We start from the raw sequence: 22628 nt of genomic DNA, 5'->3' as shown, positions 1-22628 counted from the left end.
AATATATGAAATAACTTTACGTATAGAAGGGGATAAGACTAGAAAAATAAGGGGCCTTTTTTGGGATAATCTCTCCAAGGGCTATGACATCCTTCTAGCTGAAAAAGATTGGCCACCAGAGTTTGTCAGGGAGTGCCCACATGGCGAAGAAATAATTATGCCTGCCTTCTCAAATCATATTCCAATTCATAAAAAATATACACTTGCAAGAAAGTGGGCAGTAGCTCAAGCTCCTGCTTTATATAAAAATCATGTGGGATGGGATGAGGAATCTCCTCCACACAAAATCCAGTTAAAATCACAACCTACTGCACAAAGGCAGTATCCAATCAAGCAAGAAGCAAAAAAACAGGTAAAAGAAATTCTAGATCAACTAGAATACCAGGGGGTGATTGAAACTTGCACCTCACAAATGAACAACCCTTTGTTTCCTGTCTCCAAACCAGACAATTCATATCGTCTAGTTTTGGATTACAGACACCTTAACTCATGTTGCAAAACTTTTGCAGTACAAAACTCGCATAGTGCTGCACTAATGAATAACATAGTGCGCAAAAAATATAAAACAACATTAGACATCTCTAATGGATTCTTTTGTCAAAATATAGCACCAGAGAGCAGATACTTATCAGCGTTCTCAATAAATGGCGCTCAAAAAGAATTCTGTCGGTTACCCCAGGGGTACAAGAACAGCCCAGGATTATTCTCAGCGAGAGTAACAGAGTTACTACAAACATATGATGACGAAGCATTATCTTATGTCGATGACATATACCTAACAGATGATGACTTGGATACTCACTTGAAGAGAGTGAACACCATAATACTTGGGTTCGCAGCAGAGGGTTACAAATTCAACTTTAAAAAATCTAGAATTGCCCATCTAACAGTCCTGTTCTTAGGATATGAATTATCAAGTGAAGGCAAAAGCCTGGCTGACAATTTCCTAGAGAAATGTGCCGTACTCCAAGCACCTAGAACACTAAAAAACCTACAGTCAATTCTAGGTTTCCTAAATTTCGGAAGAACATACATTGCAAATTACGCAGAAAGGGTCAAACCCCTTTATGATCTAATAAAACCAGATTTAAAAAAAACCAATTGGACTCAAATACACACAGAAATTCTGAGATCCTTACAAACAGATATGTTAATTAAAACAACATTAGAAACACGTGATAACACACGCAACCTTGTGATTCGAGTCATCCCAGGAAGATGCGGATTCACATACCTGACCTCTAACGAGGGAGAAAAGGTACCAATTGCATTCAAATCACACTTGTACACAGAAGCTGAAAAGAAATTCAGCATTAAAGAAAACATTGTTCATGCAGTTCAAACCGCAATAGCTAGAGAAAAAGATAAAGCTGACGGTAGACACATCACAGTCAGAACAGCAGAATCAGCCTTTGAGGCATTAACAACCCCGTGTAATTTACCAACAACAGCATTGAATCCGGAATGGATACAATGGGTGAATTCAATTACAACGGACAAAGTAAAATACTACTTTGATCCAGAACTAGAGGAACTAAAATATCTAGAATATGAAAGAATATTCCCTCTGCCAATCGACATTCTGCCATTACGACAGTACGCTTGTGTAATCTATACAGACGGACATGCTCAACCATCCGTTTGGGGAGAACAAGCATACAACCCCACATGTGAGATTACAAAAGAAGTGTGGCGCGGAGGTATACTAAGACCTCTATTAACAAAAACACACTCAGTAGAAACTAATTCAGAACAACAGACTGAAATAATAGCATTGAAAATGGCGCTAGATAATGCAGATCGCGAATTCCCGACACTCATAGTGTCCGATTCGTATTACTGCGTCAAATCATATAACAGCGATTTACAGAAATGGATTCAAAACGGTTACAAAGATGACACAGGTGCAACAATAAAGCAAAAACTGCTTTGGGAACAAATAGTTCTGTTAAAAAAAGAATTACCAAAGACTCACGTGATACACTCACTGAGTCATCAGCGTGATGGCGTTCACGTTGCAGGGAATTCATTGGCTGAGAAAGCCACAGCGGTAGCAACTGAATCGGCTTCCGTAGCTAGAAAAAAGAGTGCAGTAAAATACATTGACGGTGAAACAATGCTGGCGGTGAAAACGTCATCAAAAGGCGACTGCTCAGCGTTACCGATCAGTTACCCACTCAAATATACATACATAATCGATGCGAACTCCGTTCCTTTTGCTCGAATCCCTGGAGTGGGGGATAGAGTGATTCCAAACATGGACAGGAGAGGCTTGTTAATAGCAGACGCACATATGGGCGAGGGTCTCAGACACCTCAAACTAAAAGATTCTCTGGAAGAATTAAAATCAGTGTACTGGTGGCCAGGCATGAGCCTGCATCATACCATTTTTGTAAAAAACTGCCCAAACTGTAACAGAAATCGCAGTGGTGAAAGAAACGGTATATTACCTTGGAGTTTCACACCAGAAACGATCAACAATAAAAAATAAATCCCAATATGAAAAATGCGTCGTATTAACATACAGAGACTAGTTTTCACTTATAATGTAGACCCCAACTTTCGGCTGACGCCAGAACTGTTATATCAAGATTTGCAAGTCTATAATGGCATATACGCTAGAAGCATGCTACGTACTGACCAATATCTTTCCATTTGCCTCTTGGGTATGTGAGGAGTGCTTGGCCAGAATGAGCATTGCGTTTGCGGGAATCTTCTCACTTCCTTCCTGAGGGATACGGGATGGTGTAAAGAAAAAACCAAAGGCAGAGAGCGATCTATAACAGCAAAGGTATTAGGTTCGGGAGCTGGGTGGGTCAAACATCTAATAAGTGTCCAACGTAGTCTAAACAACTTGCCAAGAAATTCTCTGAAGGGATTCAGTCCGTACGAATTATTGTTTGGGACTAGGATGTTAGTCTTAGATCTTGACAGTCAGACTTCAGTGGTGAAAGAAAAAAGCTTTGATATCAAAGATCGTTTGGCTATTTTGCAGGACTTAAACGAAACAAGAAAAGACCTGAGCAACATAAAGTTGAAACAACAGCCAATAACCACTGAAGAAACACCGCCTGTCCCAGCAAGACCTGTCTGGATTCCAAAAATCGGGGATCTAGTCAGAGACAAGATTGCGGTAAAGAAGGAATTTGGGCCTTCTTACAGAAAAGCAGTTCCTGTCTTGTCCATCAACGGGACAAGATCAGTTGTACTACCGCCGCTTGCTGGTAAAAAGGAGAACCGAGTTGTATCCATCGACCTGGTAAAACCACATTCATGTGGCCGATAACAAACAGTAGGCCAAGTGGACTCCCGATAAGTAGTAGAACACCGAGGTTTGCTACAAGTACAGAGGTGCTAACTAAAAGGCTAATCACATTCGAAACGCCTACAGAAGAACAACAAGGACTATGCAACAATGCAATGGGACTCACACCTCTGAAAACCCAAATAAAAACGTTTAGTAGAGACACACCAACCTACAATGAAGTAACAAATGAATATGCAAGAAACAGTAATCCTGAAAAAATTGGAACAATTGATAGAACAGCATCCGGCTACTTCATAAACTTCAATGATTCCTCTGAAGACCTCAGTGAATCAAAGACACAACCATCAACGAAAACCCTTAAAGACAAAGCTAAGGAACTTTTGAAACAGCTGAAAGAAACCTATCTGATTTCTCCATGGATTGAATTTTGGGTGTCCTTTGGTGTATTTATCCTCATACTTTGGCTCATCATGGTACTATGCTTGGGACGCTTCATTGAGGGAAAATATGCAAAAATGGACACAGCAAGCCAGAAAATCAACTTGATCCTCAAGCCACACACGTCTTCACACGTCGAGAAAAGAGAACTTTCTTCAGTCAACTTCACAGCCAATCCCATACCGGGTGGGGTAGCATGGGACAATACTGACTATGAAATTTATGGTCCGGTTGAAATCCTCAAATATCCACACCAAATCAAGATCTCGTTGAGTGACTTTGTAAAACCAAACTCATTTGCTGATGATTGGGACTTTGAAAGTATTAATGACATGATGTCTGACCTAGTGATGTCTGCTAAATTTACCAAACATGATTATTTGCAGGGTTCGTCTAATTATGATAGTATGTACTGCTACAACCACTATGGTAACCATTTTCTACATAAATCTGCACAACCTAGAAATGTTTTAAATTATAATCAATGGGAACATTGTGCAACCCCTCCAAAAGGAAGCTCAAGAACCGTTTATGACAAATATTCTTATTTTTCAGGGTTCAATACAAGTAAAGCTGAAACATTTTATTTTAAATTGTCAAATAAGACAGGAACAAAAACCATGCTTACAAACACAAAATTGATATATTCTGACTCATTTTTTGAACAGATGAATACATTTGGTTTTGATTATTGGGACAAAAATGTGGAAGTAAAAAGTGTTTGGGGTACAAGAGAATGGCAAGTTCAGGGTATAGAATCATTGTTTAGAGCCTGCATGATCCCAGAACAAATTATATTCTTGAATGACACTATTCAACAAACTACCTGTCTTGGATTAGCCAAAATCAAAGACTTAAATAAACCGTCTATTCCAAAACCAACAATGAACAGCAATAACTCTGCAGATGAAGAGATAGACGTAAACTATGTATTAAATCAAAACAGAACAAATCCTGATTGGAAACAATGGTTAATCTGGCCCCGAGATACTAATAACTGTCAAGACAGATTCCTGAACAAAACACAGGGGTTCACATTGACCAGGCCAGACCCTAGATATTCCCAAAGACAACACCCAGGGATAATCACCACCTACAGTGTGGGCAAACTCTGCCTTCAATGGCTACAAACTTCCACACTGACAGAAATTAAGCAACACCTGACTTTACTTACTGATGGTGCTGACTTGCGTGATTTCATTATGGGACCGCGCAAACAGCGTCAAAAACGCTTCATAGCAGCCTCTATATATGCAGCTTACAACGAGGCCTGGAAGATAACTCAAATTGAGACAGCAGAAAGTATACGGGAAATTGACCGTATTAATTTGGAAAAATCGCTTTCTGTAGTGGACAATGGGTTAATGACTCTGTCCTCCAGAATTTTTTCATTGGACAGTATTGTGTCTTCAGCAATCGACATAATATCGCAAGACTTACTGTTGTTACAACACGGTCAGTCGCAATTGCGTTCTATTATACAGCTTGGATGGACGTTACAAAATCTGCGTTCAGGCTATGTGCCTTGGCGTTTAATCAACACAACGTCACTATTCAATATCTTTAACCTTACTGATAAACAAATCAGTATGGCACAAAAGGGTGCTGATTATACAATCCTGAGCATTGAGAAACTCGAGAGATTACCATTGACAATGTCAGAACGACCTGTCATTGAATGGATAATACATGGGATAATTAATATTCCGATATCTACTTTCAGGTTTCAATACTGCCAAAAATATATACAGGCTGGCATGTACGAAAAATTGGGAAAAGGGTACATTAAGTCAACATGGAACTTGCCCTATTCACATGCATGTGTCAGTAATAAAGGCCAGAAAGTGTTCCTTAGTGGCAATAATTGTGCAATGTCACTAAGCGGTACACTTCTGTGTAATGGAATTAGTTTGCATGGAGCCTGTGAAGGGAACTCAAATAACCTTTCATGTCACCAGCTAGGCACACTTGCAACACAGATAGAACCATTCTTTAAAAGACTCTATAACGAGAGTTACATCCTAATTGTGGATCGCAAATGTTGTAGTCTACTGCCCGGGGTTCCTTATCTCGTAAGTACAACTGCGAAGGTCATGTGCTGTGGACGCTTATTGTTCCCCAGCTCCTTTCTAGACAAGGAGGCAAGGACATGGCCTACCTTGAAAATTATTTCTATTCGCATTGATACTTTAAGCAGAATGAAAACAGTGCTTCTTCAGACGCCGACCAGGCTCACGTCATCAAAAGAAACGTATGATCTCCTAGTCGCAAGGACGACTGCAGAGATTCACTCATTGTTATCAACTAATTCCCCCATACATTTCGCAGAAATCCTGAATGAAATCTTAAATATTTCTGATACCAGTGGAGTCTCAAATGTATTTAAGACATTGTTTTCAGGAGCATTAACACCATTCAAAGCCATACTGGGTATTTTTCCAGACCTCGTCCATTCGATTTTTGGAGGAGTTCCCCTCATTTTGGGACTAATTGCAGGAATCCTATTCTTAGTCCTTATATTTCGTTATGGCAAACCATGTCACAGACAAAACACCTGCGACAAGGGAAGAAACAATCCGAGCCATTGGATACCGGGACCGGATATCAAAAATCCTGGGACTAACCCGGCTTAGAGACCTGAACATGACTTGGTTTCTTTCATTTCGACCGATATGGCAAAGATGTGTTTTACCTGTATTAAGGTGCATGCTGTGCGGAGAAGAATGCGTGTTGGACACCTGTCTGACGCTACAATCGGATGCGCCAATGGATGCAGAAACATTGTTGGGTCCGGTAACGGCTCATGCATTGTGCTGCCCTCAACGGCTGCCAATCCTGATGACGGCATTCGTGGAAACTTCACCACTACGATTAAGGGGTAGTGAAGATCAAGATGAAAGCAGCATCGATCAGGTACAACCTTCTGTCAGCAATACTACTCAAAACGTCAATGGAGACAATCATGCACATGAATGCATGGTTTCATCTTTTTCCGAGTTAGTGGAACTCTCACAGGAAGCTGTTGACAGCTTTTTCAGCAGTCTCAATGATATGATGTTCTCACCAGAGCAGAAATAACGACTCTTGAACAAGCTAGCACACGGCGTTCCCGACACCTTGAATTTGGCCTTCAACTTTAATAATAAAGTAGCGAGATCAACTTTTTCCTCCAGTCCACGGACAGCGATTTTTTAGCGTCCCCAAAATATTTTTTTATAATAATTTTTTCGGGACACTTATCTTCTGCTTAAAGTAAGAACTATTCTTAGAGAACTAATTTCTGTTTTTAGAAACTTCATAGACATTAGCTGCCCGCTGGTATGTTCATAAATATTTTTGAACTGTGATGAAGTGGTCTCGAACTTTTCTTCTGTATTAAGAGCCATTTCATGTGTAATTCTCATATTCAATTACTAATAATGTATACATATGCGTGATTAATTTAGCATTATTCTACTGCTTAAGTGCATATAGTACATGTGACTATTTTTTCCCCGTATATTACATAATTTCGAAATGCATTATGTGTATTTTGGGGTGGTAAGGTATACACGATACTCTACAGTATGTTTTACTATGCCTAGATTCGTAAATATGGCCATAGTTAGCGTGAAGTGGGTGTGATGTATTCCTATAGGTTCTGTATAGATCCCCCTATTCCTGACCCTATTCTGGTTAACAAATTAACTAGCAGCCATCCCATGATGCAGAAACCGTTATCTGATTAAGCCAGACCACGGCACAGGAGCGCGTTATCTGATTAGGTCATAACGCTTGCCATCTAATTAGGCAAGCAATATTCCTCCAGCCCCTGATAAGGCATACGGAGTTCTCAAAACAAATCAAACCTATGACAACCTGGGAAAATCCCTGCGGCCATTGTTTTGATTTCTCAAAGAACTTCAGTAAAAGAATGTGCTAACGACCAGCTCGTATGACATCCTTATTGACGTATCTATGTCCATCCTTACGTCAATCTCGGCACCTTACAGGTATAAATATTACCGACATTGCCTTAAGCAAACACACGCGGTGGTGACGAGATCGGAGCAGCGAGACTTGCCGAAGCCCAGCAGAGAGCGAAGCCCACTGGCGCTGCCCCGCCTTCCTGACGCGCTGAGAACGAGACGCTGCCTTTCTCCTGCCGAGAAATCCAGCTCCGGCGCTTCCGAGTAGCCCTTGCAGGCAGCTTGGAATATCGAGACCACAGACGAGAGATACCATCCCTCAACCATCCTAGATCTCAGGTACAGAACTGAATAACCCCTTGCAGAGAATTCTTGAGTCAGTCACTTGGCAAAACAAATTTAACTCAAACTGCTACTTTCTACTCCATCCCACGTATTAGGCTTAGGTCAGGTACACCGGGGTAGGCGTGGTTAGAAGCACCAGTTGAGTACGATTAGTTAAATGTATATGTGTATGTATATATTCTATCCATTTTAAATAGCATATGGCTTAGAAACCATATCAATGCTTTTACAGTATTATTTTATAATTCTGCTTTTATTGTATGCACTTTACTTAACCATAAGTATTGCAATAATATCGATTCAATTCTCTTGTACGAGAAAAGAGACTGATCAATAAATAACATCTTTTATTGAACACGCCCGTCTCTTCCTTTTCTCTACAATCTGGTGAAACTAAGAATGCACGTACTGACTGAGTAAAATAAGTTGTCTTTTGTTTTCACACGACTCTAGAGATATACTCTTGATTAGGGGAGAGCAAAGTTGTCATGTTCTATGGTTGTCAGAAACTAAATCCCTTCTTGTCTATCCAGGGAGGTTCAACTCCTCCTTGCCTATTCGAGAAAGTTTCTAGTGAACTCTGAGCTAGCTGGCAAACCCAAAACTTTAAGTCTAATATCGACAGTAGAAGACCTAGTTAACGTCTGGTTTAGGTCTATACTATTGGAGGTATTATTCCAATGCGCAGAGCCTATTGGGATAATAGGAACTACACTACACAGTAGGCTTGACCTCTCGCCCCCGCTCTGACTTACACCCAGATCCACCAATGGCTCACCGTTCTCAGAGGCAGTCACCCTCGCCTCTCTCACTCGCCCCAAAGCTGCGTCCGTAATGGGGCACTTCCCTAAAGTGTCCGTCATCCTTGCCAGGCTGTGTGTGGTTTCTAGTGGCTGGTTCATCTTCTACTAGGCCTTCCCAGACATGTGTCCCAGCGTAGGGGGGTCCCTCCAGACTCCCAGGGCCCCCTGTCAGTTCTGTGTCTGTCTCACTGGCCAGTGGCCCGGCGACTGGATTATGGCGCTTTCCACTTGTCCCAGGCTGGGCCCCCAGCTCTCACTTTCGCACGGCAGATGTCCACCCAGCCAAGCTGTTCTGCACCTACATTGAAGCCGCAGAGTCAGATCATACTTTCCCGCACATAGGTGACCACAGGGTGGCGGGCGGTAGCTGCCCGGGTCCCCGCCCCCTGGTGCCCCACCGAAGCCTCCGGTAGCAGCGCTGGCCAACCCCTCCTCTCGTGGGCGGTTTACAGTCCTCTCTACTTTTTGCCGGCGGGGCCCACAAGGTCACTTCATCCAGGGACCAGGCTGCTGTGTGCTCAGTCAGTCGCTTCTTTCTTCCACAGTCAGTAAAGCGGCGGCCACTCCTCCGCCTGCAGCTCTACCTGTCGGGCTGCTCTCTACCTCTCACCCCCTCGGGCGCCTCCTAAGCTCAGTGCCCTTCCAGGCCAGTCCGGCGAGGAGGCCCAGGCTCAGGCACGGGCAGCTCCTCCCCCGCACTCCAGTCACTGCAGTCCGGTGGTCAGCGGCCACCTCACCTCACGTTTCACGGTGGCTCATCCGAGCCGCCGGGAATACTGCTGGGCTTACACCGCTGCTCCGCTTCTGGAGGGCACCAAAGTCACTGGGAGGCCCGCAATCGCATCCGTGCGGGCCCGGGATCAGCAAAGTCACTTTTCCAAAATGGCGGACAGGGGCATCTCTCCTTAGCACCCCACCGAACCTCCGCTAATGCGACCCCCAGCTCCGCCACCTATAAATCCTCGTCTGGTGGGCCAGAGCCCCCGATGTGGGCCGCTGCTACCGCCAGCTGTTCGGGGACCGATACTCCGCTCTCCAGGCCACTCACGGCCCCTTCCGCAGTTCCCAGGCCTCACTTCGCAGCCCAGCCGGCGTGTCCCGCTGTCCGGTCTCCGCTTCACTGCCCAGGAAATATGTACTTCCAGACACCACCCCTGCCCCAGGCTGACAGCTCGTCAGTACCAGAAACAAACCGGCCCGATGCGTGGGCCGACAATAGCTAAAACGGCCAGAAAGCCGGTGCTGTAGCAGGCCGTCGGCGGGAGCTCCGGAGCAGTACGTCTGCTCACGCCGCCATCTTGGCAACGCCCCTCTCAGTGATTTTAAATTATCACTTCATTCTCAACCTAGTGAAAACAGCCGATATCCACAGTTTTCCAGCAATAGCTTCCACAAAAAAAATTGTCACAAATGAGAGCAACAACTAACGGTAATAATATGCAGAGTAGACGTTCCCGTGCAAAAATAACACAAAAGCACCACTTCCCGATATTTTCAACGAGCAGCCAAATCTGGGGTGCGATCCAAAAACAGGCAATAAGCCGTGTTTACAGTAGGAATCTAACATCTGCATTTTACTGGTGTAAACCAGGACGACTGCCAACAATGTGAAAGGGAGCCCAGCCCAGAATCACCTCTGAAGACCAACACATGTTATAGTTACTGATCACGCAGCTCAGACACCCATGAAGACCACAACACTCACTGCCACCAGCCTCAGGATGTCACCCCTGGACCACCCCCCTCCCTACTACCACCGAGGCAGCGCAGAGCAGGACAGCGGACCTTCCAAAAACGGCATGGTCCCTCAGTCACACAATACTTGAAGGTTGGCAGATATGGCAAGCAAGTATGTGTGAAGGACGCAACTCACCCATCAATAATAATAATGCACACGATACCAAGTGTATCGGTGATGTGCTGGACAGACCTCACTATGCAGAGCACAAACCTCTCCATGTGTACATATACCGCTGGTGCTTGTAGTGTTGTGCACAATAGACGCAACCATGTTACCTCAGGCAGTGGGGAAGATCTCGGACAAATAGTTGTGTTGTCCTCCCCTGGAAGCGGAAGCACAGTGGGCTGGTCCAAAGTACGCCACTCCAGCATAGGAGTATGAATAAATAAGCTGGGGCTCATGGGCGTGGTTCACTTGTGAACTGTGAAGGCCAACGAGTCTGCCAGAGCGACGGGCCTCACCCTGACTCTTGGCTGCCACCATGACCGCGGGCCTCCTTGACACAGGCCCCCTGCGAACCCAGCAGCACAGCACCACAGACTTATATCTGTACAGACTACTGCCTTCGATCTACACTGTGGACAGCAGGCCTCACAATTGAGATGGAGTAGCAATTGCAGATGACGCAGTCCAGTACGCAAGACACATTGCTCCCTGTGTGGCCATCTTGGACCACGTATCATCACATGGTGCGCACACGCTGAGTGCTTCAGGTGCCACTAACTCACTGCACCCTAAGTCATTGCCACGTGGCTTTATTAAGGCAGAATTCAATAGACAAAAGATAATGCTCCCAGTGCGGCCCCCTGGACCACGCATCATCGCAGGGTACGTACACGCTTAGTGCCAAAGGTACTACTAACTCAGTGCACCATAAGTTATCGCCACGTGGCCTTATTACGGCAGAATTCAATAGACAAAAGACATTGCTCCCAGTGCACCCCAGACCACGCATCATCTCAGGGTACGTACACGCTGAGCGCCAAAGATACTACTAACTCAGTGCACCATAAGTAATCACCACGTGGCCTTATTGAGGCAGAATTCAATAGACAAAAGACATTGCTCCGAGTGTGCCCAACCTCGGACCATGCATCATCGCAGGGTACATACAGGCTGAGCGCCAAAGGTACTACTAACTCAGTGAACCATAAGTCATCGCCATGTGCCCTTATTAAGGCAGAATTCAATAGACAGAAGACATTGCTCATAGACACAAGACATTGCTCCCAGTGCAGCGCGCTTGGACCATGTATCATCGCAAGGTACGTACACGCTCAGTGCCAAAGGTACTACTAACTATCCCTTGCAGCTATAAAATACTGAGACTGGACCGCCCGATCAAAATTGGTGGGGGGATCGCGGTGGTTTATAAAGAAGATCTGAGAGTCACTATCTTAGAGGAACTTAGCTCCACGGAAATCGAAATAATGATTTTTAAAGTTCAGGTATCTCCTAAAAGACACTATAGAGGCGCCTTAGTTTATAGGCCCCCAGGTCCTTACAGAAATTTTACTAATATTTTACTCGAACTACTGGCTCCTTACATCATTAATGACAGGGAGTTCTTTTTAGTTGGTGATTTTAACGTTCACGCTGAAAGTCCAGATTGTAATGAGGCGCAAACACTATTAACAGATCTATCCTCTCTGGGTCTATTATTGAGAAATAGTGGACCTACTCATCGAGCAGGCCACACTTTGGATTTAGTGTTCGCTAATGTCCAGCTTACATCATGCCCACCCGCTACTCAGGTGATTTGGACTGACCACTTTATTGTGGAATTTACCACCCCTCTTCAGGCACCCAATCTGTCCCACTCTAACACCCTGCCCGGTACCCGGAGACAGTGGCATAAAGTCACCCCTTCTATTTTTAGAGAGAATTTCATCCCTCCTAGTTTTCTACCTTCGGACAATATTGATACTGCCCTTGCTAAATTCGAAGGAGAAACTAGGAAAGTCATCGATAAAATTGCTCCCGTAAAGACTTTTAAATCTAGGCCTGGGAAAAAACATGAAGTTTGGTTTTCCGATCATTTGAGAACCTTGAAACAAGGGGCTAGAAAATTGGAAAAGAGATGGAGAACCTCGCATCTTGTGGACGATAAGGAAAAATATTGGTGTGCTCTATCTTCATATCACAAAGAAATCCGTGGTGCTAGGAAATCTCACATTGCATCCCAAATACAAGAGGCCGGAAATTCTCCAAGAGTCCTCTTTCAGATTTTACAGACTTTTGTCAAACCTCAAGCCTGTGAAGCCCCTGATATGACTTCTCAACAACTGTGTGAAGACACTTCATGTTTCTTCACTAATAAAATCAACACAATTTATGAAAAAATTATCTTGACCAACCAAGCCTCATTGACCACTACAGAATCTTCCCTTGATCCTGTAGAATGCACACCTGCTACACATTCCCTGGATGTCTTTCCCCCAATATCCTTGAAAGGAACATCGGATTTTTTAAAACAAATTAAAAGCGGCAGTCCTGAGGATACTATACCTGCCAAACTAATGCCCACACTTAATGAACTTCTATGTCCAACGATTTGTGAACTGGTAAACATTTCACTCATCTCAGGTGCTGTTCCCAAAAATTGGAAAAGGGCGCTTGTCAGACCCATAAGGAAGAATACTGCCCTATTGTGGTCTGACTTGACTAATCTTAGGCCCATTTCCCTGCTACCTTTTGTGGGAAAAATCACAGAGAAACATGTTAACCACCACCTATCAGCACATGTGGAACTGGTAAAAGCCCTGGATGAATCCCAATCGGGTTTCCGCCCCAAGTACAGTACAGAATCTACTCTCTTGTCTGTTACTGATGATCTCCATGCCTACCAGGACAAGGGCCTTTCAGTCATCCTAGTGCTATTAGACCTATCAGCAGCGTTCGACACCGTGTCTCATACCATCTTGACGCAACGGTTGTCGAACGCTGGCATTCAGAACAAGGCTCTTGACTGGCTAAAGAGTTTTCTGACCGGCCGCACCCAGAGAGTCACCATGGGTGCATACCGCTCAGTGGAAACAGAGATATCTAAAGGGGTGCCACAGGGCTCATGTTTGAGCCCTACTCTCTTTAATATCTATGTGGCACCCCTGGCAGGAGTCTTGCGTAGATATGGCTTTATTCCCATATCTTACGCTGATGACACACAGCTCCTGTTCCCTTTTAAAACTCTCACCACTGAGGTCAGAAACTCCTTTTTGACAGGCATGAAAGAGGTGGCAAAATGGATGGCTACCAACTACCTCCAATGCAATGTCACCAAGACTGAGATCATGTTATTTGGAGACGCGAAAATACTCTGGACTCCCGAATGGTGGCCGTCGGAGCTTGGAGCAGTCCCTGAACCTAAACAGGTTGTGAAGAATCTGGGAGTCAGACTCGATCATGACCTGTCATTTAAACAGCACATCAATTACATATCAGGGATCTGCTTCCACACTATTGGACTTCTCCGTAAGGTCTTCCCGCTTTTACCCGACGCAGTAAGAAAAACGCTGGTTCAAGCGTTGATCCTCAGCCGGATTGATTACTGTAACGGTTTACTATTATCAGCCAATGAGGGTGTGTTGGATAAGCTGCAGGTGATCCAGAACACGGCGGCTCGCCTAGTTCTGAATGCCCCTCCGAGAACTGCTTCTAAACCTCTCCTGAACCGCCTACACTGGCTCCCAATACGACAGAGGGTCAAATTTAAAATATGTTGTTTGATCCACAAATGTCTAAACTCAGAGGGACCCATTTATCTGGAACGGAAATTTATTCCTTATGCTCCAGTACGGTCTCTTAGATCTAGTAGTAATCTGCTTTTGGTGGTTCCCCACATAAAAAAAGTAAGACATGGAGGCAGAGCCCTGTCTGTTACTGGCCCTAAGTTGTGGAACAAGTTACCTTTGGCCTTAAGACAATGTAAAGAACTTCTGACTTTCCGCAAACTTTTAAAAACAATTCTTTTTAAAAATGAAGTCTAACTCATCCCCTCACTGTCAATATGCTGCTGATCCCTGGTCAAAAGCGCAGAGATACTCCTGTAGGAGTGATTCTAGCGCTATACAAATCTATAAATAAATAAATAAAATAAATAAATAAACTTGGTGCACCATAAGTCATAGCCTCATGGCTGTCACAACAGAGAACGGTTAACCACTATCCTCTGAAGCCGGGTACAGCGAGAACAATGAAAGATGCCAGCTAACCCTTTTTCCCTTATGGAACAGCCTGCGAGTATTATATACCCACTCCACAGGTCATACCACAATAGGGGAAAGGAAAAAAGGGACAAACGAAACAAAAAGGTACAGCAGTGGAAACCACAAAGGAGAAAGTCTTCCGGAGTTGTAGATCTCACTCCTATGACTTCCCCGTGTTCCCTGTAGGTGAGACACAATACAACATTTATTAAATCGCCCCATGTACCCCCATAAACAACATTCTCCTATGTGTGATAACTTACAGTCAATATTGCTGCACGTATCCAGACACAAAAAGGCACAAAAGATCAAAATAAACAAAAAAAGAAAATCCAGAGGTGTCTTCCTATAATAGTCAGGATAGTTCTATTGGTAGTCAGGCACTACTAAAGGTATTACGAAGAGAAGAGGTACTTCTCTTATCTGTAGGTAATCCTCGAGTAGTGTTGAGTAGTTCCTCTTGTCTATTATGGAGAGTCTCTATCTCTCTTACATGCGGTTCCAGCATGTAGGGAGATGACCAAGCACAAATGGAAGCAAAAAACAAAAAAATGAATTCTGCCCCCCAGTACGCCGAGTCTCTTTGTTATTTTTCAGCCAGTGTTATCGCAGGAACGCTCTCCTGAGCGCGTATTGCCGTTTTCTGAGACACAGAGCTAATTATACTTTTATCGCGCTAACGCACGTCTCCAAGAATAAAGGTTTGTTTCTCTTAGTTGTGTATCAAAGGGTCGTAAGGTGACCGCGCTACAGCGCGCGAGCAGGGTGAGAGCAGTCTGCACCAGGAAACAGGAGAGTTCGCATCCGCGTGACTCTTCCCGAAAGTTTGCATGCCCGACAGAACCATTGTTGATACTAAACTCTAACTCAGTGCAGCACACCTCATGGACCCTTTATGAGACAATATTTTGTTATTTTCAACAAAATAGATTACTGCATGCACTTGATACCTCTGGTCGTTCTTATGAAGTGAAAAATGTCTCTCCAATTGAAAAAGAAAAGATAGTTCCTAGAAATGTTGAACAAGTAATAGCTGAAGAACTTCAAGGGAGACGTACCCAGGCTCCAGTGTTTACATTGGATTGTAGTAGTATTTGTAGTATATGTCAAAAATCTATTGATATTTTACTAAATTTTCTAAGACAATAGAGAAAAAAAATTGTGAAACAGAAGATTAAGATATTACAACAACTAGATCCTTCCAGAGTGAGAAAAAATACAGGGTTGCAAGGTCATTCTCTGGCTTATCTTTCTATGGAAGTGTGTCAAAGTTGTTTTCATCATTTAACAATGTTAGCAGTACATCATTCCGAAATGCAAAAGATAGTTAGAAGATTATACTACGTGAAAACTCCTGCATTATGTCTATTTATTTTTTTATTTTTTTTTAATTGTTCTTAGCACAGCAAACTGCAAACAAAATCTCGATTTTACATTCAACAAATACGTTGTCCAGTAGTAAAGTCCAAATTGTATTAACTTTCAGGAGAGATAGACTCATGACTCATAATAGTCTCGGAAGGCACCCCAGATTTTAATACCCAGTCTTTTCTTCCTTGATCCTTTGATTGAGAATAAACTCCACTCCAAATTATATAAACTCAACATTTTAGCACGCCATTGATGAAAGTCCGGTGGTTTTTCCTGTAGCCATTCACTGGCGATACAAAGGCGTGCAACTGTCATAGCAAAAAAAATAAAGTGCCGGTGTTGAAAAAGTATTTCCGAGTTATTGTCTTTCTGAATTTTTCCTAGCAGCATCATTGCTGGAGAAATAACTACCGTAGTTTTAATCACTAAAGAGATGAATTTTTCCAGATGCTCAATAAGTCCCTTTAACTTAACACAATAATAAAAAATATGTATCGCTCCGGCGTCCTCCTCACCACAGCGAAAACATTTGCCTTGACTTCCCACTACCCATTTCGCCATTCGCTTGGGTGTATAGTATAAATCACATAATGACTTAAAGAACTGAGCTTTCAAATTCGCCGACATGAGCTCCTCCTTCGACAAAATTAGAAGATCTTCTACATCAATCTCAGAGTCTCCTAAAGTCTCTCTCCATTTCAGCTGCACTTTTTCTAAATCATCTTTCTTGGCAGAGATCAAGGATTGATAAATCACTCCAATTTTGGCTGATCTGCTAATTTCTTCAATGACTTGGTGTTGGATCAGTTTCCCACCCCGCCGAGTTAAATAATCCCGTATTTGGAGATATTTAAAGAAATACCATCTGGGCAGTGAGTATTCGTCCTTGATCTCTTCAAAAGGTTTGCACATCCCATTCTTATTAACCATGTGTCCTAGCGTCTTAATACCTTTCTGCTGCCACTTATTAGACATTACATCAGAAAAAATGCCTGGTAAAATCCTATGTGCATTAAGCGGAGTATAATATGACACTCTTGATAAATCCATATTTTTCATGAACCATTTCCAGACCTTAAAAGCCCCCATGATTACCTTAAACCTTGTTCGCTTGAAATAACTCCCATCAATTTCCTTTACAAAAATAAGCTTTGCATTTATCCCAAGCTGTATATCAAAAATATTTGACATGTTAGGGTCGTCCGCTTCATTAACACCTGTTATTAGAACTTTCATTTTCAATAAAAAGCAAGTGACATAATAAAGAAAAAAATCAGGTACCCCCATTCCTCCCCTTAAAACTGGCAGCGTCATATATTTCATTTCCCTTCTAGGCCTCCCCGGGCTCCATATGAATTTCCTGCATTTAGATTGCAAGTCCTGTATTTTATCTTTAGTAATTTCTAAAGGTATCGATCTAAACAAATACAGTACCTTTGGCAGTATATTCATTTTTATCACATTTGATCTTCCAATGATAGTTAAATACAATCTTTCCCATCTATCCAAGAATGCCGTAATTTTGGCCATTAATGTGTTCCAGTTAGCTTGCACTATTTCCGACATGTTTGCCCTGATTAAAATTCCCAGATACGTCACTTCTTTAACCACCCTACTGTCTGCCCAAGTAATTGTATCAGAACAAAGAATTTGAATTTTAGTCTCATTCAATGTATAACCTGTTATAAGACCGAAAATCTGTGCTAATCGTTCAATTTCTTTAATTGCTGTTGCAGGATTAGTTGTTGCCACTGCTATATCGTCGGCGTATGCAAACACCGAAAAATAAAAATTCTGAACTTTATAGGGAGGAATCAAAGTATTCTGTCCCAACAACTCAATAAAAGGGTTTATATAAAGAGCAAATAAAAGGGGAGAGCAGGGGCAGCCTTGTCGCGTACCTCGTGTTATAATAACATTATCAGAGAGTTGTCCCATAACTGATATCTTTGCTACAGGTTTTAAGTACAAAATTGTATTGCTCTTATAAATCTGCCCCCATATCCCATTTTTCTCATTAATTGCCAGAGATACTCCCATTGTACTCGATCAAACGCTTTTTCCGCATCCAGCAGAATCAGCGCTAGATCGTTCTTATATACCGAGGCAGTATCAAAGAGAGAGATAACTGTATTTACATGTTGTACCGTCCCCCTTCTGGGAATAAATCCATGTTGATGCTGTGATACTAAAGGGGTAATACAATCTGACAACCGGTTAGCTAAAATTTTAGAGTACATTTTAGTATCAGAGTTTAGCAACGAAATCGGTCTATATGACCCAACGCGGTCTGCTGGTTTACCTTTTTTGCAAAATACAGCGATAGTAGCTTCTGCCCATGTTCCTGGGGGATTACCCACCTGAGCTTCCCTCACTGTTTTTAGAAGTTCTTTTTTAATATCCTGATAAAATTGTATGTATATTTCGCTGGGTAGCCTATCGGGGCCGGCAGCTTTGCCCTTTGCTAAACTTTTAACAGCCCTATCCAGCTCCTCCTCTGTGATTATATCCTCTAGGCCCAGAGAAACAGTTGAGTCCACCATTTTTAGGCCCTTTGCGAATATTGTGTCCCAGTTTCATACAGGACCAGATGGACCTTCATATAACTCAGAATAAAATTGTTGGAAAATATTAAGTATCTCCTGTGGTGTCGTTTGAACCGCCCCTGTAGAATCTCTCATTTGTGCAATATTCCTGGCCGACTCTTTAATACGTAATTGAGTCGCCAACCTTCTCCCAATTGTTTCACCATATTCGTGTCTATCCATTTTTGATGCAAGATACTTCCTAGCATTTTCCTGAGACCAGATACCTGTTATTTTCGCTTTGTCCCTGGCTACTTTATCTTCCAATTTAATTAGCCCCAGTCCCTTGTTAGTTATCTCCTGCATTAATAGTGTTTCAGAGCGGATTAATTGATCGTATAGTCTGTCTAATTCTAATTTCGCTTTTTTCTGAGCCCTGCACGAAAAGCTTATACATTCTCCCCGAAATCCAGCTTTGAAAGTATCCCATATTATACCTTGTGAACTGGATCCCTCGTTTTCTTCAAAATATAATTTCATCCATTTTCTTATATGTTCTTGAAACTCCTCATTAAAAATTAACTTCCTATCGAATGTAAAGCTAGTTTGTCTAGGTTTATTTAGTTCCATATCAATCTCTAATAATAACGGGGAGTGATCAGATGATATTCTAGGATATTTAGAAATAATTGCACCTGTAGTGATTGAAACAGGAGTAAAAAAATAATCAAGTCCGACTAGCTTTTTATGTGGGTGGGAATAAAACGTGTAGCCATTATCTTGTGGTCTTAATTGCCCCCATACATCCACCAAGCCATGATCTTGTGCCAAGCTTACCAATCCCTTGTATACTTTTGGTTTACGGCCTTTATACATAGCCCGCCCTTCCTTTATAGCAATATTAGTCAGATATATGTTCATATCCCCACAGATGATTATAGGTTGGGCCCAAGTAGTTAACTCAGTATTCATTTCCACTAAAACCTCCGGGTCGTCTAAATTTGAACCATAAATATTACAAAAAGTTAAGTTCTTACCATCTACACTTATTTCAGCTATTGCCCATCTACCTTTTTTATCTGCCAAAGTTTTGCCTATTACCACAGTGTTACCTTTAGCCATAATAGCTACACCCCTAATCATACTAGTTTGACCCGTAGCGACTACAAGTGTGTATCCCAACTCTCTTAAAACCAATCTCTTAGACCAAGGTAAATGAGTCTCCTGAATGCATACTATATGAGGTCCTATATACCTCAATTCAGCAGCGACTTTCTGCCTTTTATTCACATTATTAAGTCCCGATACATTTAAAGAACAAATTCTTAAGCGTTTAGTTGCCATTGAAACATTCTAGATAAATTTCCCTTTATTCTTGTATTTCAAGTTATATTCAAGATCCATATCATTTCTAAAAACTCATATACATCAACAAGCATAATACTCCATGCCGACACTAAGTCACAGTTAGACTTCTCACTTTTCAGTTCGCTGTGCCCAAGAACTATTTTTCCCCATTTTTCCCCCCTACACCTCCCCACTGTGCCACCCACAGAACCCCCCCAAACAAGAGTGACCCTCCCCCTCCCCAGCCCTTTATTGAGGCGTTAGGACTTATGGTCCTCTTGATTGCAAGCTTGCCCCATTCCCTACCTTTGCCCGCGAACTTAATGCTAATTCAAGAAAAAACAACACAATGTACTCATATACGTCTTCCAACTGGCCTGAAGGCTAAGCAGTATACATAATTACCCAGCTCTTAGATAAATCTCTAAAGATATAGTATAATCATTATGTACACTTTTCACTACATATCTTGTACAGTAACAGAATCCAATTACACTGAGTCCAAGAAAGTCTTAGCTGCCAGTGCTGTTGTGAAGTAGTGAGTACGCTCTTTATGCACAATTTTCATTTTGGCAGGGAACATAAGATAGACCTGAGCTCCTTTGGATTGAAAAAGAGGAATAAGCTGTCTCAGTTGCCATCTCAAATCCACCGTTTGTTTACATAAATCCGGGCGAACAAAATATTCACATCCAAGTGCGCACATTTTTTTATCCGGTCTTGCCTTCTTGTATACTTCCTCTCGCGCTAAAAAGCTATTGAATGCCACTAGTACAGCTCTTGGTCTCTGATCGCGCTGTTCCAAGTTATTTGATCGTATTTTGAAAGGAAATCTGTGCGCTCTTTCAACTTCTCGATCCCAATCCCATCTGGTTGAATCTGGAAATGAATTTTTAAGAAGCTCAATTATAAAGCCGCGAGGATCTGTGCCCTCTTTTCCTTCCGCTATTTGTAGAAATCGCAAATTATTTCTCCTCGAGCGATTTTCTAAATCAATGACTTTCCAGTTGATCTCTTCTTTATGGGTCAGTTGTTCAGCTATGATCCTCTTCTGTTGTATTACCTCGTCCTCCAAAGTCGATATACGCGTCTCAGCCTCAGTGACTCTGCCCAAAAAATCTGCATGGGATTTAGCCAACCGCCTAACAGAGCTTTGTAGTTTCTTACATGAGTTTTGCACTCTTAGACTATCTTGTCTGTGCTCCTCATTGTGTCTCATCATAGTCTTGTAAATAAGCTCTAATGATATCTCATCCGCCTGCTCCTCACGAGCCTGTGAGGCAGCCCCAGTATGCTCATAATGCTCATCCTGTGTCATCCGCAGCCGGCGAACCGTTTGCCCAGACTGTCCCTCCGTTCGCTCAGAGCTCCCCTCCACAGCGTCATAGCTGCTATCCAAGCTTCCTTCAGCCATGCTCATCTGTTCAGCATAATGCTGAGCAAGATCCTCCGTAGATGATATGGAATGCTCTGATAGAGAGTAAAAATCTGCAGAGTCTATACTCTCAACGTGTCTGACGGATGTGTTACCATCAGGGAGACCAGCATCACCAGCATTGCCCACAGGCTCTTGAACTATATCGGTTTCAGGCAACTGTATCTGATTCTCTTCGCACAGCCCTTCACCTTCCTCAGTATATAGCTGAGCCTCTTCACTCAGCGCATTATCACAGCCTCCCTGAGACCCCTGTCTAGCCTCGACCCAGTGTATCATAGGCTCCACAGGTTCAACATGCACGGTAACATTACCACTATCAGGTTCCTGGCTTAGATTGTTCATTGTAGTTTTTAAAAGTTCCTTTTTTTTTATGTATTAAAGAGTTCAGGAATACCTTTAGTCCCTTTAGCAGTCTTAGCAGTCTTAGAACCTTCATGCAATGCACTCTCCGGCTCCTTACCGGGCGGTCGCGAATTACCTCTTCCAGCCTTTTCACGCTCCTTGGCCGGTGTCTCCGCTCGGCTGCTGCCTCTGCTAAGGGTGTTCTGCAGTGGAGTTAAAACCCATTTTCCCCTCTCGGATTTTGACACTCTCCCTGTGTCTCAGCCCCAGGGGCAGTCTGTCCCCGGCCCCTTCGCCCTTTAGGAGGTATTCCTTACAGGTTATATTGGCCAGGTAATCCGTCAAGAAAAGAAAAAAAACGTGTCTCCACTGTTGTTTGTAGCAGCTCGGCTCAGCTCCACTCTCCGATTCTTCTGGGTCCCGCGCTGCCGTGAGCACAGGTGTGCCATCTAACTAGGCACACCCTCCGTAGCCAGCACAGAGCACAGAGCAGCCGCTTTCGGACTTGCTACCTCGCTATCCCGCTCCTGCCGATAGCAAGAACAGAAACCAATAGCGATAAAACAAAAGGTGACCGCTTGCCGCATCCAAGTTCACCGGCGGCAGCAATTTCTCCTCGGCGTTAGAAGGTAATTGTGTCCTTCCATCAGATTTCAGCCCTCAGTTTAGCGAAAGACGGCGAAGTCCGCGAGGCCCGACAGAGCAGCTAGCTCACACGACCGTAGCGGTCGCCATCTTGCCCCTCGACTAAATGAAATTAGTACAGCTCTTTTGCATGGTTCAGTATTGGATGTAAAACAAGTTTGTGATGATATAGAGTTACGTTTCTTTGCTAGTCAAGGGGATTGTACAGAAAATAACAGTTTGATAAGTGTATGTGTTGAAGAAGAGATGGGA

The sequence above is a fragment of the Lissotriton helveticus genome, chromosome 5_1 (assembly GCF_964261635.1).
Source record: "Lissotriton helveticus chromosome 5_1, aLisHel1.1, whole genome shotgun sequence".
In the NCBI taxonomy this organism is placed as follows: Eukaryota; Metazoa; Chordata; class Amphibia; order Caudata; family Salamandridae; genus Lissotriton; species Lissotriton helveticus.
The sequence above is the reverse complement of the archived record's forward strand: the minus strand, read 5'-3'. Positions refer to the sequence as shown.